We start from the raw sequence: 12870 nt of genomic DNA on the forward strand, positions 1-12870 counted from the left end.
TGACATGCCCAATCCACAGTCCAAGTCATCCGGTGGCACTCTCAGCCGTTTGACCTACAGAGGTCAGCAAAGGTCACGTGGCCCAAATTTGCACAGCAGATTGTGGCCCACCCAGTAGAGCTAGAGCGCTAAAAATGGCACCAATCGACTCGCCAGCATCTAATCTTACTTTCCAGACACTCATTTGACCTCTCAAGGTCATGCGATGACCTAAGGTCATTTGTGGGCTATGTCGAAAATACAATTGCACAGCAGTTTTCGAGTAGATGGATTGACCGAGTTCCAAATCAAAGCACATCATCGGGTAGCCCATAGGCCGTAGTAACTTTCCTTAAAAACCGCTTTTCGATATGTGACCCCGTTTGACCTCGGCAGATCAAAATGTGCAAATAAACGACACTCAATACGTCGCAGCCCGGATTCAGCCCAGATTCGGGACACCTCCGATCAAGCTGAAACTCGCACACAATGTAGGCCATGACATGCCCAATCCACAGTCCGAGTCATTAGGTGGCACTCCCAGCCGTTTGACCTACAGAGGTCAGCAAAGGTCACGTGGCCCAAATTTGCACAGCAGATTGTGGCCCACCCAATAGAGCTAGAGCGCTAAAAATGGCACCAATCGACTCGCCAGCATCTAATCTTACTTTCCCGACACTCATTTGACCTCTCAAGGTCATGCGATGACCTAAGGTCATTTGTGGGCTATGTCGAAAATACATTTGCACAGCAGTTTTCGAGTAGATGGATTGACCGAATTTCAAATCAAAGCACATCATCGGGTAGCCCATAGGCCGTAGTAACTTTCCTTAAAAGCCGCTTTTCGATTAGTGACCCCGTTTGACCTCGGCAGGTCAAAATGTGCAAATAAACGACACTCAATACGTCGCAGCCCGGATTCAGCCCAGATTCGGGACACCTCCGATCAAGCTGAAACTCGCACACAATGTAGGCTATGACATGCCCAATCCACAGTCCAAGTCATCCGGTGGCACTCTCAGCCGTTTGACCTACAGAGGTCAGCAAAGGTCACGTGGCCCAAATTTGCACAGCAGATTGTGGCCCACCCAGTAGAGCTAGAGCGCTAAAAATGGCACCAATCGACTCGCCAGCATCTAATCTTACTTTCCAGACACTCATTTGACCTCTCAAGGTCATGCGATGACCTAAGGTCATTTGTGGGCTATGTCGAAAATACAATTGCACAGCAGTTTTCGAGTAGATGGATTGACCGAGTTCCAAATCAAAGCACATCATCGGGTAGCCCATAGGCCGTAGTAACTTTCCTTAAAAACCGCTTTTCGATATGTGACCCCGTTTGACCTCGGCAGATCAAAATGTGCAAATAAACGACACTCAATACGTCGCAGCCCGGATTCAGCCCAGATTCGGGACACCTCCGATCAAGCTGAAACTCGCACACAATGTAGGCCATGACATGCCCAATCCACAGTCCGAGTCATTAGGTGGCACTCCCAGCCGTTTGACCTACAGAGGTCAGCAAAGGTCACGTGGCCCAAATTTGCACAGCAGATTGTGGCCCACCCAGTAGAGCTAGAGCGCTAAAAATGGCACCAATCGACTCGCCAGCATCTAATCTTACTTTCCCGACACTCATTTGACCTCTCAAGGTCATGCGATGACCTAAGGTCATTTGTGGGCTATGTCGAAAATACATTTGCACAGCAGTTTTCGAGTAGATGGATTGACCGAATTTCAAATCAAAGCACATCATCGGGTAGCCCATAGGCCGTAGTAACTTTCCTTAAAAGCCGCTTTTCGATTAGTGACCCCGTTTGACCTCGGCAGGTCAAAATGTGCAAATAAACGACACTCAATACGTCGCAGCCCGGATTCAGCCCAGATTCGGGACACCTCCGATCAAGCTGAAACTCGCACACAATGTAGGCCATGACATAAGGCCTACATTGTGTGCGAGTTTCAACTACGGCCTATGGGATGATGTGCTTTGATTTGGAATTCGGTCAATCCATCTACTCGAAAACTGCTGTGCAAATGTATTTTCGACATAGCCCACAAATGACCTTAGGTCATCGCATGACCTTGAGAGGTCAAATGAGTGTCGGGAAAGTAGGATTAGATGCTGGCGAGTCGATTGGTGCCATTTTTAGCGCTCTAGCTCTACTGGGTGGGCCACAATCTGCTGTGCAAATTTGGGCCACGTGACCTTTGCTGACCTCTGTAGGTCAAACGGCTGGGAGTGCCACCGAATGACTTGGACTGTGGATTGGGCATGTCATGGCCTACATTGTGTGCGAGTTTCAGCTTGATCGGAGGTGTCGCGAATCTGGGCTGAATCCGGGCTGCGACGTACTGAGTGTCGTTTATTTGCACATTTTGACCTGCCGAGGTCAAACGGGGTCACATATCGAAAAGCGGTTTTTGAGGAAAGTTACTACGGCCTATGGGCTACCTGATGATGTGCTTTGATTTGAAATTCGGTCAATCCATCTACTCGAAAACTGCTGTGCAAATGTATTTTCGACATAGCCCACAAATGACCTTAGGTCATCGCATGACCTTGAGAGGTCAAATGAGTGTCAGGAAAGTAAGATTAGATGCTGGCGAGGTGATTGGTGCCATTTTTAGCGCTCTAGCTCTACTGGGTGGGCCATAATCTGCTGTGCAAATTTGGGCCACGTGACCTTTTCTGACCTCTGTAGGTCAAACGGCTGGGAGTGCCACCGAATGACTTGGACTGTGGATTAAGCATGTTATGGCCTACATTGTGTGCGAGTTTCAGCTTGATCGGAGGTGTCCCGAATCTGGGCTGAATCCGGGCTGCGACGTATGGAGTGTCGTTTATTTGTACATTTTGACCTGCCGAGGTCAAACGGGGTCACATATCGAGAAGCGGTTTTTAAGGAAAGTTACTACGGCCTATGGGCTACCCGATGATGTGCTTTGATTTGGAATTCGGTCAATCCCTCTACTCGAAAACTGCTGTGCAAGTGTATTTTCGACATAGCCCACAAATGACCTTAGGTCATCGCATGACCTTGAGAGGTCAAATGAGTGTTGGGAAAGTAAGATTAGATGCAGGCGAGTCGATTGGTGCCATTTTTAGCGCTCTAGCTCTACTGGGTGGGCCACAATCTGCTGTGCAAATTTGGGCCACGTGACCTTTGCTGACCTCTGTAGGTCAAACGGCTGGGAGTGCCACCGAATGACTTGGACTGTGGATTGGGCATGTTATGGCGTACATTGTGTGCGAGTTTTAGCTTGATCGGAGGTGTCCCGAATCTGGGCTGAATCCGGGCTGCGACGTATTGAGTGTCGTTTATTTACACATTTGGACCTGCCGAGGTCAAACGGGGTCACATATCGAAAAGCGGTTTTTAAGGAAAGTTACTACGGCCTATGGGCTACCCGATGATGTGCTTTGATTTGGAATTCAGTCAATCCATCTACTCGAAAACTGCTGTGCAAGTGTATTTTCGACATAGCCCACAAATGACCTTAGGTCATCGCATAACCTTGAGAGGTTAAATGAGTGTTGGGAAAGTAAGATTAGATGCAGTCGAGTCGATTGGTGCCATTTTTAGCGCTCTAGCTCTACTGGGTGGGCCACAATCTGCTGTGCAAATTTGGGCCACGTGACCTTTGCTGACCTCTGTAGGTCAAACGGCTGGGAGCGCCACCGAATGACTTGGACTGTGGATTGGGCATGTTATGGCCTACATTGTGTGCGAGTTTCAGCTTGATCGGAGGTGTCCCCAATCTGGGCTGAATCCGGGCTGGGACGTATTGAGTGTCGTTTATTTGCACATTTTGACCTGCCGAGGTCAAACAGGGTCACATATCGAAAAGTGGTTTATAAGGAAAGTTACTACGGCCTATGGGCTACCTGATGATGTGCTTTGATTTGAAATTCGGTCAACCCATCTACTCGAAAACTGCTGTGCAAATGTATTTTCGACATAGCCCACAAATGACCTTAGGTCATTGCATGACCTTGAGAGGTCAAATGAGTGTCGGGAAAGTAAGATTAGATGCTGGCGAGTCGATTGGTGCCATTTCTAGCGCTCTAGCTCTACTGGGTGGGCCACAATCTGCTGTGCAAATTTGGGCCACGTGACCTTTGCTGACCTCTGTAGGTCAAACGGCTGGGAGTGCCACAGAATGACTTGGACTGTGGATTGGGCATGTCATGGCCTACATTGTGTGCGAGTTTCAGCTTGATCGGAGGTGTACCGAATCTGGGCTGAATCCGGGCTGCTACGTATTGAGTGTCGTTTATTTGCACATGTTGACCTGCCGAGGTCAAACAGGGTCACATATCGAAAAGCGGTTTTTAAGGAAAGTTACTACGGCCTATGGGCTACCCGATGATGTGCTTTGATTTGGAATTCGGTCAATCCATCTACTCGAAAACTGCTGTGCAAGTGTATTTTCGACATAGCCCACAAATGATCTTAGGTCATCGCATGACCTTGAGAGGTCAAATGAGTGTTGGGAAAGTAACATTAGATGCAGGCGAGTCGATTGGTGCCATTTTTAGCGCTCTAGCTCTACTGGGTGGGCCACAATCTGCTGTGCAAATTTGGGCCACGTGACCTTTGCTGACCTCTGTAGGTCAAACGGCTGGGAGAGCCACCGAATGACTTGGACTGTGGATTGGGCATGTCATGGCCTACATTGTGTGCGAGTTTCAGCATGCTCGGAGGTGTCCCGAATCTGGGCTGAATCCGGGCTGCGACTTATGGAGTGTTGTTTATTTGTACATTTTGACCTGCCGAGGTCAAACGGGGTCACATATCGAGAAGCGGCTTTTAAGGAAAGTTACTACGGCCTATGGGCTACCCGATGATGTGCTTTGATTTGGAATTCGGTCAATCCCTCTACTCGAAAACTGCTGTGCAAGTGTATTTTCGACATAGCCCACAAATGACCTTAGGTCATCGCATGACCTTGAGAGGTCAAATGAGTGTTGGGAAAGTAAGATTAGTTGCAGGCGAGTCGATTGGTGCCATTTGTAGCGCTCTAGCTCTACTGGGTGGGCCACAATCTGCTGTGCAAATTTGGGCCACGTGACCTTTGCTGACCTCTGTAGGTCAAACGGCTGGGAGTGCCACCGAATGACTTGGACTGTGGATTGAGAATGTCATGGTCTACATTGTGTGCGAGTTTCAGCTTGCTCGGAGGTGTCCCGAATCTGGGCTGAATCCGGGCTGCGACTTATGGAGTGTTGTTTATTTGTACATTTTGACCTGCCGAGGTCAAACGGGGTCACATATCGAGAAGCGGGTTTTAAGGAAAGTTACTACGGCCTATGGGCTACCCGATGATGTGTTTTGATTTGGAATTCGGTCAATCCCTCTACTCGAAAACTGTTGTGCAAGTGTATTTTCGACTTAGCCCACAAATGACCTTAGGTCATCGCATGACCTTGAGAGGTCAAATAAGTGTTGGGAAAGTAAGATTAGATGCAGGCGAGTCGATTGGTGCCATTTTTAGCGCTCTAGCTCTACTGGGTGGGCCACAATCTGCTGTGCGAATTTGGGCCACGTGACCTTTTCTGACCTCTGTAGGTCAAACGGCTGGGAGTGCCACCGAATGACTTGGACTGTGGATTGGGCATGTCATGGCCTACATTGTGTGCGAGTTTCAGCTTTATCGGAGGTGTCCCGAATCTGGGCTGAATCCGGGCTGCGACGTATTGAGTGTCGTTTATTTGCACATTTTGACCTGCCGAGGTCAAACGGGGTCACATATCGAAAAGCGGTTTTTAAGGAAAGTTACTACGGCCTATGGGCTACCCGATGATGTGCTTTGATTTGGAATTCGGTCAATCCCACTACTCGAAAACTGCTGTGCAAGTGTATTTTCGACATAGCCCACAAATGACCTTAGGTCATCACATGACCTTGAGAGGTCAAATGAGTGTTGGGAAAGTAAGATTAGATGCTGGCGAGTTGATTGGTGCCATTTTTAGCGCTCTAGCTCTACTGGGTGGGCCACAATATGCTGTGCAAATTTGGGCCACGTGACCTTTGCTGACCTCTGTAGGTCAAACGGCTGGGAGTGCCACCGAATGACTTGGACTGTGGATTGGGCATGTCATGGCCTACATTGTGTGCGAGTTTCAGCTTGATCGGAGGTGTCCCGAATCTGGGCTGAATCCGGGCTGAATCTGGGCTGAATATGGGCTGTCTTGACGGACATCTGAATACCCTCCCGGCTCCCGAACCCCTCCCGTATGGCCACGGTCAGTAGCCACTGAAAACAAAAATGATTCCCTTTGGCGGATAATAGGAGAATGGTCCAAAACAACACCCCAAATATTCCTGTTCTTTACCTCAAGTATTCCCTTTTTCGCTCTATGATCCTCGAATTATCCTGCCAAAATTCTTCAAATATTCCCAAAAGGGAATTAGGGAGAATACAGACAATGCCCTGATTCTTCCCCTGCGAGCACCCTAAAATACCCTATATATTCTTCAGATATTCTTACAGAATTGCATCTATTCTCCTTTGATGCCCATATGATGCCCCATCACACTCCTAATCTACCTCTAGAACTCCCACTTTATGCTTTATTGATGCTAGCGTTATACCCCATTACATGCTCTCATAATGCCCCAGTTATCACCCTTGATATTCCCCCTTGATTCCGCAAAATTCCCGGGCCGCAACTCTCACTAGGGCAAAGTGAGGATTACAAGCATAACATATAAACATGTATGTATCTTACAAATGTGGCATGTATTATTTCATATGTACTTGCACGAATGCAATTCAAAGCCTCTTGTTGAGTCACGTAATCATAAATAATTGATGAAAAATGTGATTCCCAGCTTGGGATTACAAAGAAACACGCAATCACGCTCAATACCCCTGTGCCTCAATGCACCAATACACCCTGTATTATCCCTGTGCCCTCCTGCTGCAGCTCCACTCCGACAAGCACACACGCCGTCTGTGCACGCCCCGGTCTCTTCGCAACCAGCGCATCACTTCCCGATGCTCGAAATTTCACTGCAGCTCAGCGAGATTTCTCTGAGCGTCGGCTGTGGCAACTGGCAGTCGACTCCACCGGCGCAGGCCCATGATGAGTCGCGACAAAAACCACATTGTCGAACGCACCGCCCGTGACACTCGCTGATTGAATCACAAATGCACCATCCCCAGGAGCAGCAGCGCTCCGTCCAGAGTGGTGGCGCTGGTCACCACGGCGCCCTCCACCAGCACGTTTAATGTGCTGCCGCCTCCAGAGGGTCCTTCCTGGATAGAATAGGCCTTGACGACAGCACGCAGGGCGCCTCCACTACGACCGCCGCCTCCTCGCCCAGCAACCGCAGAAGGATGAGCGGCACGTCCTCTGTAAAACAAACACGTAGCATGACCGTTGATGTACTACTTTTGATTTACTGACGTTCTGGAAGCAGGGTAGTACTGGACTCGGGACGTTTATCGGATTGACTTGTCTACTATTCACGAACAATCACGGCGACAAAATATCATTCAACTCAATCTTAAATTGTTTTAATCTGACTCAACTCAGACTCAGCTGCTTCAAAGCGACAACGCCACCCATGTAAAAGCGGGAGAACATACCTATATGAGGCGTACTAAAAATGTTCAATTACTCTTCACGGGACAGCGGACACCCGACATAGCGATAACTTTCTGAAAATAAATATCTTGCAAGATATTTTCAGGCTCATTGTTTTACAAGACAAGCGGTCTTGTAATGGCAATCCATGATATTAACCCGGCCGGGCCCGGGGGGTAATCCCAACCACCGCAGCCCGGGGGGGCGTTTTTCGCCCCCCCCCCTGTCTAACTCCGTAAATAAAGGAGCTACAGAAACAAAAGCGATACCAAACGAAAGGTCCTTACGAGACGATTCTAAAGCACCTAAAATTTTTGACCTCAGGTCAATTTTCAAGGTCAGAGGTCAAGGTCAAAGGCAAAAACCGGCACATGTGTAGTGATCTCAAAGTAAGCCTTCTAGAGGACGGCAAGCGGCATCAAACCGGCAAAAATTGGGTGTCAAACGAAAGAAGAGAATCTGAGGATTCCGAAAATGTGCTCAAAATCAAAGGTCAAGGTCAAGGTCACGCTCAAAATTGACCACAAACTTGGCACTTTTTCGCACATCTTGCGTGCTAACTTTCAAAATGTTTTGAAATGTTTTGAGGCTTATCAGTTCCCTATTTGTGGTTCCTCTTACGATACAAGGCTGCTCAAAGGTCAAGGTCACTGAAGAGTATCCCTGCTAGAGGCTATTTCACTAATTCAAGTTAGTAATAATAAATAAGACAATTTTGCCATCCGGAAGCTCTAAATGAAGGCTTAGAGGAAAATAGACGCCAGATTCGTGATCAGCGGGTACAAATCCATAATAAACGACCTTTCATGTGTCAAGGTCAACCAGAGGTCATTCGAGGTCACATGAGGTCAACATAAAACTTGACCTTTTCCGAACAAAATATATATCATTCGACGCGGCTTGACGAGGCGAATGCGATGGTACCACTGCCGTAGCTCTAGGACCATTTTTGTCGAAGTTATTTGCGAAAAACTAAAACCACATTTCGAGGTCGTTGACCTGACCTCTGACCTCAGGTCACCAAAACTATTTTTCTATTTTTCTCTAGGTCAAACGCTACACAACCGTGCTCGTAATTTGTCTTTATCTCTAAAACTCTATTTTTAGCAGCTCTTTGAAGTTTGCGTCTGTGACGCCGAAGTTTGCCGTGCAGGGGTCTAGGAAAATGGACCTTGTGACGTCATCAAGGGGGCTAGGTCCAAATCTTTTACTTCAGAAGATGTCAAATTGATGGGAAAAAAGGTACTGAAAGTTTCGCTTTCCTATCCCTAAGCGTTCGGGAGCTATCGCAAATATTCGCCAGGGGGGGGGGTGAAAAACGCCCCCCCCCTCCGGGCCCGCGAGGGTTAACTTCATTCTACTTTATGGAATATATATATATATATATATATATATATATATATATATATATATATATATATATTTATTTATTTATTTATTTACAATCTTAGCCCGCGCCGTGCTTGGGGGAGGGGGGCCGTTTTCACGCCCCCAAAATGTTTTTCGCGTATAACTAAAAAACGCGCCGCCATTTTTGGTACACCTGCTCATGCATCTTTTCCGAACATATTGTAAAAATATCAGGCCCCGGTCTTTCAAGGTCAGGTCACCAGGGCACGTCAAGTGACCTGACCTCAGAACAAGTTTAAAGGCTCGCTGTAGATACATCGACTGAACGATCGCTTTGAAACTTTCAGCGATTGATAAGGGTAACAGTAAGTATGAAATACATATCTTGGAATTTTGATATCTGTGACCTATATGGTGAGGTCCATTTTGCGACCTCTCCTTCATAAGTCAATGGGAGAAAATTAAAATGCGCCTCATTTGGACGAATGTCGTTACAAACATTCAGAAACATCAGTTTATAAGTAAATATGACACACTGAATCTGCAAATTGCAAAGATGACCCCTCTGTGTTCCCCTGAGGTCATATCAGGTCATCAAAGGTCACTAGCAGTTTTTTACTATAGCTTTTGACAGAGATGTGCTAGAGCGGTGAAAACACGTCAGATGTGTTCAGCTCGACGATACGGATCGACACATGACTCTTACCGGTCAGGTCATGATCTTGACCTGAGGTCAGGTTTTCAAAATGACCTTTCCAGGTCAACTTATAGACTTATAGTTCATTCGACGCGTCTCGACGAGAGGGACACGATGCTGGTATAATTGATGTCGTGACTTATTTGAGTCAAAAGTAATTACCGAAAAACATTTTTATCTCGAAAATACGGCTGTTTTTTTAGCTTTTGCTCTCTGGACGCTAAATCGTTGACCTGAGGCCTCTTGCACCAAAATCCTCTTGCACCAATGCTTGGATTATTTTGCATCGTATACCCAGTCCAAGGCCTCGTTTCATAAAACTCTGCCGTAACTTACACCTTTCCGTAATTCACACCCTTTCAAACTACGGAGCGCAAATAAATCCGTTTCACAAAGCCACAACTGGAATTGTTTACACCTCCGTAACTAAGCACATTTGCGTAGTTACCGTAATTTATCAAGCGTCCTACAAATTACAATTTCATGTCAACACTTATTTTTTACGAGAATTTATAAAACAATTATGTTGAATTTAAATCTTAAAAATTATGGATGAAAAAACAAAATTGATATTGATGACCATCCTTTATTAAAACAATATATTAAAAACAGCAGAAAGCCAGCTAAGCAGAAGTGCCTAACTACGAAAGTGGCGCGGCGCGGCGAATAAACAAAATTCCGATAGTGGCCACAAAAAGCGACTGGTACAGCATATTTACGTCTGGACAACGAGTTGCGTTGGAGAGGCCGGAAATAGTGGCGATTTCAGGACCGCAAGAATGGACCGTCATTGGAATGATTCTTTTTTAAACCGTGCACTGTTTTCGGACGGAATTTAATAGTTACTACAAAATATTTTGTAATTACGTTTCCATCAAGAATGAATGCCATCAGGGCTAAATTTTTACTACTATTGCATTTTGTCAAGAAGCATATAGTGCTGTTATATTGCAGTTTTAGCGCGTTTGTTACAAAATATGAAGCGAATAAGCGTCAGTGTAATTCATCATATAGCCTTGAATTCATCAGTGCCAGAAGTTAACTTCAGGGAAAGCTATGCTAATTGCTCTTGTCCATCCACTAAAATTTATTAAATATTTTGCTTTGTGTATTCCAAAAGGAGAGGGAACTATTTCATTTGTGCCTTCATGTCAGAATTGAAGGTGGATCATTAAATTTTCAACGCAGTTTACAAACAAGCTGAAGCATTTGGTCTTTCTCGTATATAAGCAGTTGCTAAGAAAAGGTTGATCAATCCTGAAGTTCAGTCATCATACCTCAACTTGGCAGCAACAGCAAGATCCCCCAAGGACAGAGGATACATTGCATACATATCATGTAAATCAAAACAAACAAGCAATTGGTCTTTCTCGTATATAAGCAGTGGCTAAGAAAAGGTTGATCAATCCTGAAGTTCAGTCATCGTACCTCAACTTGGCAGCAAGATCCCCCAAGGACAGAGGATATATTGTATACCTGTCCTGTTAATCAAAACATTTTTGTGCCTGCAAAGGCTTAAGTTATCTGTGGTGTGTTCGGAGTTAGGCTATATGGCCGTTTTTGTGGTATGTTTATGTGGAGATTGAATATAACTCAAACTGTGACCCTGTGCTTGTTTGTATACTTACTATGGTCAAACAGGGAACAACACATTCACATAACATACTCACCTAGCACCTAACTCATAGCTGTACCCTGCAGTATCTGTACTTGTTCATGTCTCGAGCATTAACGAAGCACTTAAGTAGCTTAGTAATCATGTCCCACATTTTCTGAGCATCTAACATGACATACCTACAGCAGTGCAGAGCAGTTTCAGAGAAGAAACACTTTAAATGCACAGACTCACACCAGCCACCCAATGAGCCAGTTCCTCAGTTGACTGTTTCACTGGATGCAGCTTGGCAATGTGAGCTAACTTTTGGCAAGTTGAAGGTTAGCAGGTAAGATTGAGTTAGGGTGAGTACCTACCTATAAATGGGTGCTACTGCTATACAGGTCTTGGGTAGGCTGCAAACATGTGTGATGATTGAGGTTAGGTCAGCTGTCAGGTTAGTCAGGTATGCTCATTGCTCAGGTCACATTTTTATGGACACTTGGCAAATTAAAAAAAACTAACAATCTAATCTGAGCTAACCCGACTATACATACACAACTACTGACTATAGGAACTAAGCACCTACCTACTTGTGCCTACATCTCATACCATGGCAAAGTAGAGTTCCTTGGTGGAAGATTATACCTTCAGTACTTTTTATCCCAGCCCAGTGAAGAAAACTAATACTTCTAAGCTCTGAGTCACTGCTGGCCATCCACAGGAAGAAACGCTGAGACTGAGAGCTTTGCCATTGTATATTGGACCAATAATCACTATCACGAATGACTATGAACACATTACATGATCACATCGTTGCATGGATTGTCACATTGACAATTTAACTACAATCCTTTTTTCAAGAAATACAGTGATGATTAACATCAAAATCAACAAAGTGGATTTAGTGATCCAACCTTTCTCCTCCAGTAGCAATGGAATGAGGGTTGGCACTTGGCACGTCTCTCTTCGACACGGTTTCCTGTCTCTAATAACCCTACCACCATCTGGGCAATGACCAAGGAAACCTAACAGGTGAGCATGTTTCATTTGCCAGACACTGAGTACCTGATGCACATTACAATCGGCCATCTAAGCATAGTAAAACTGCCCAAGTCCATTCATTCTAGATTTTTAACTTGATAGTTAGCACTAATTTATCTTGCTGTTGTAAGTTATCATTCAATATTCATACCAATACATCAATATGCGCTCATCAGTCAACATTTTCTGGCATGATCTTGCTCCTCGTGCTCTTCAAGTATTGCTCCAAGGTCTGCAATATTATAACTTGTTTTTGGCCAATAAGCTCTTTTAATTTTACTTTTTCTTGCTGATATATGAGCGCGATCAACTTGCGTTTATCAACCAAAATTTCATAACTTGTTCAACTTGATATTGATATTGCTCAGGAGTCATGGGACCTCTGTCAGCCTCCTGGATACTTCAGATTGTTTTCAGTCAACATGCTTCTTAAATATGATATAAGTCAATCTTAAGGGATTCAAAATATCCAACAAAACGACGTACAAGAGCAAGAAAACCACCAGATAAACTAAAATATGGCCTTGGAGCAGACCCAAGTGGCGCTCCATTTGTTTGTTTACAATGATTGTAGTGCTGATTTATTTTTAGGACTCTGAACGTCGGGTT

The sequence above is a fragment of the Amphibalanus amphitrite genome, unplaced genomic scaffold, assembly GCF_019059575.1.
Source record: "Amphibalanus amphitrite isolate SeventyFive unplaced genomic scaffold, NRLGWU_Aamphi_draft 001070F_arrow, whole genome shotgun sequence".
NCBI lineage: Eukaryota > Metazoa > Arthropoda > Thecostraca > Balanomorpha > Balanidae > Amphibalanus > Amphibalanus amphitrite.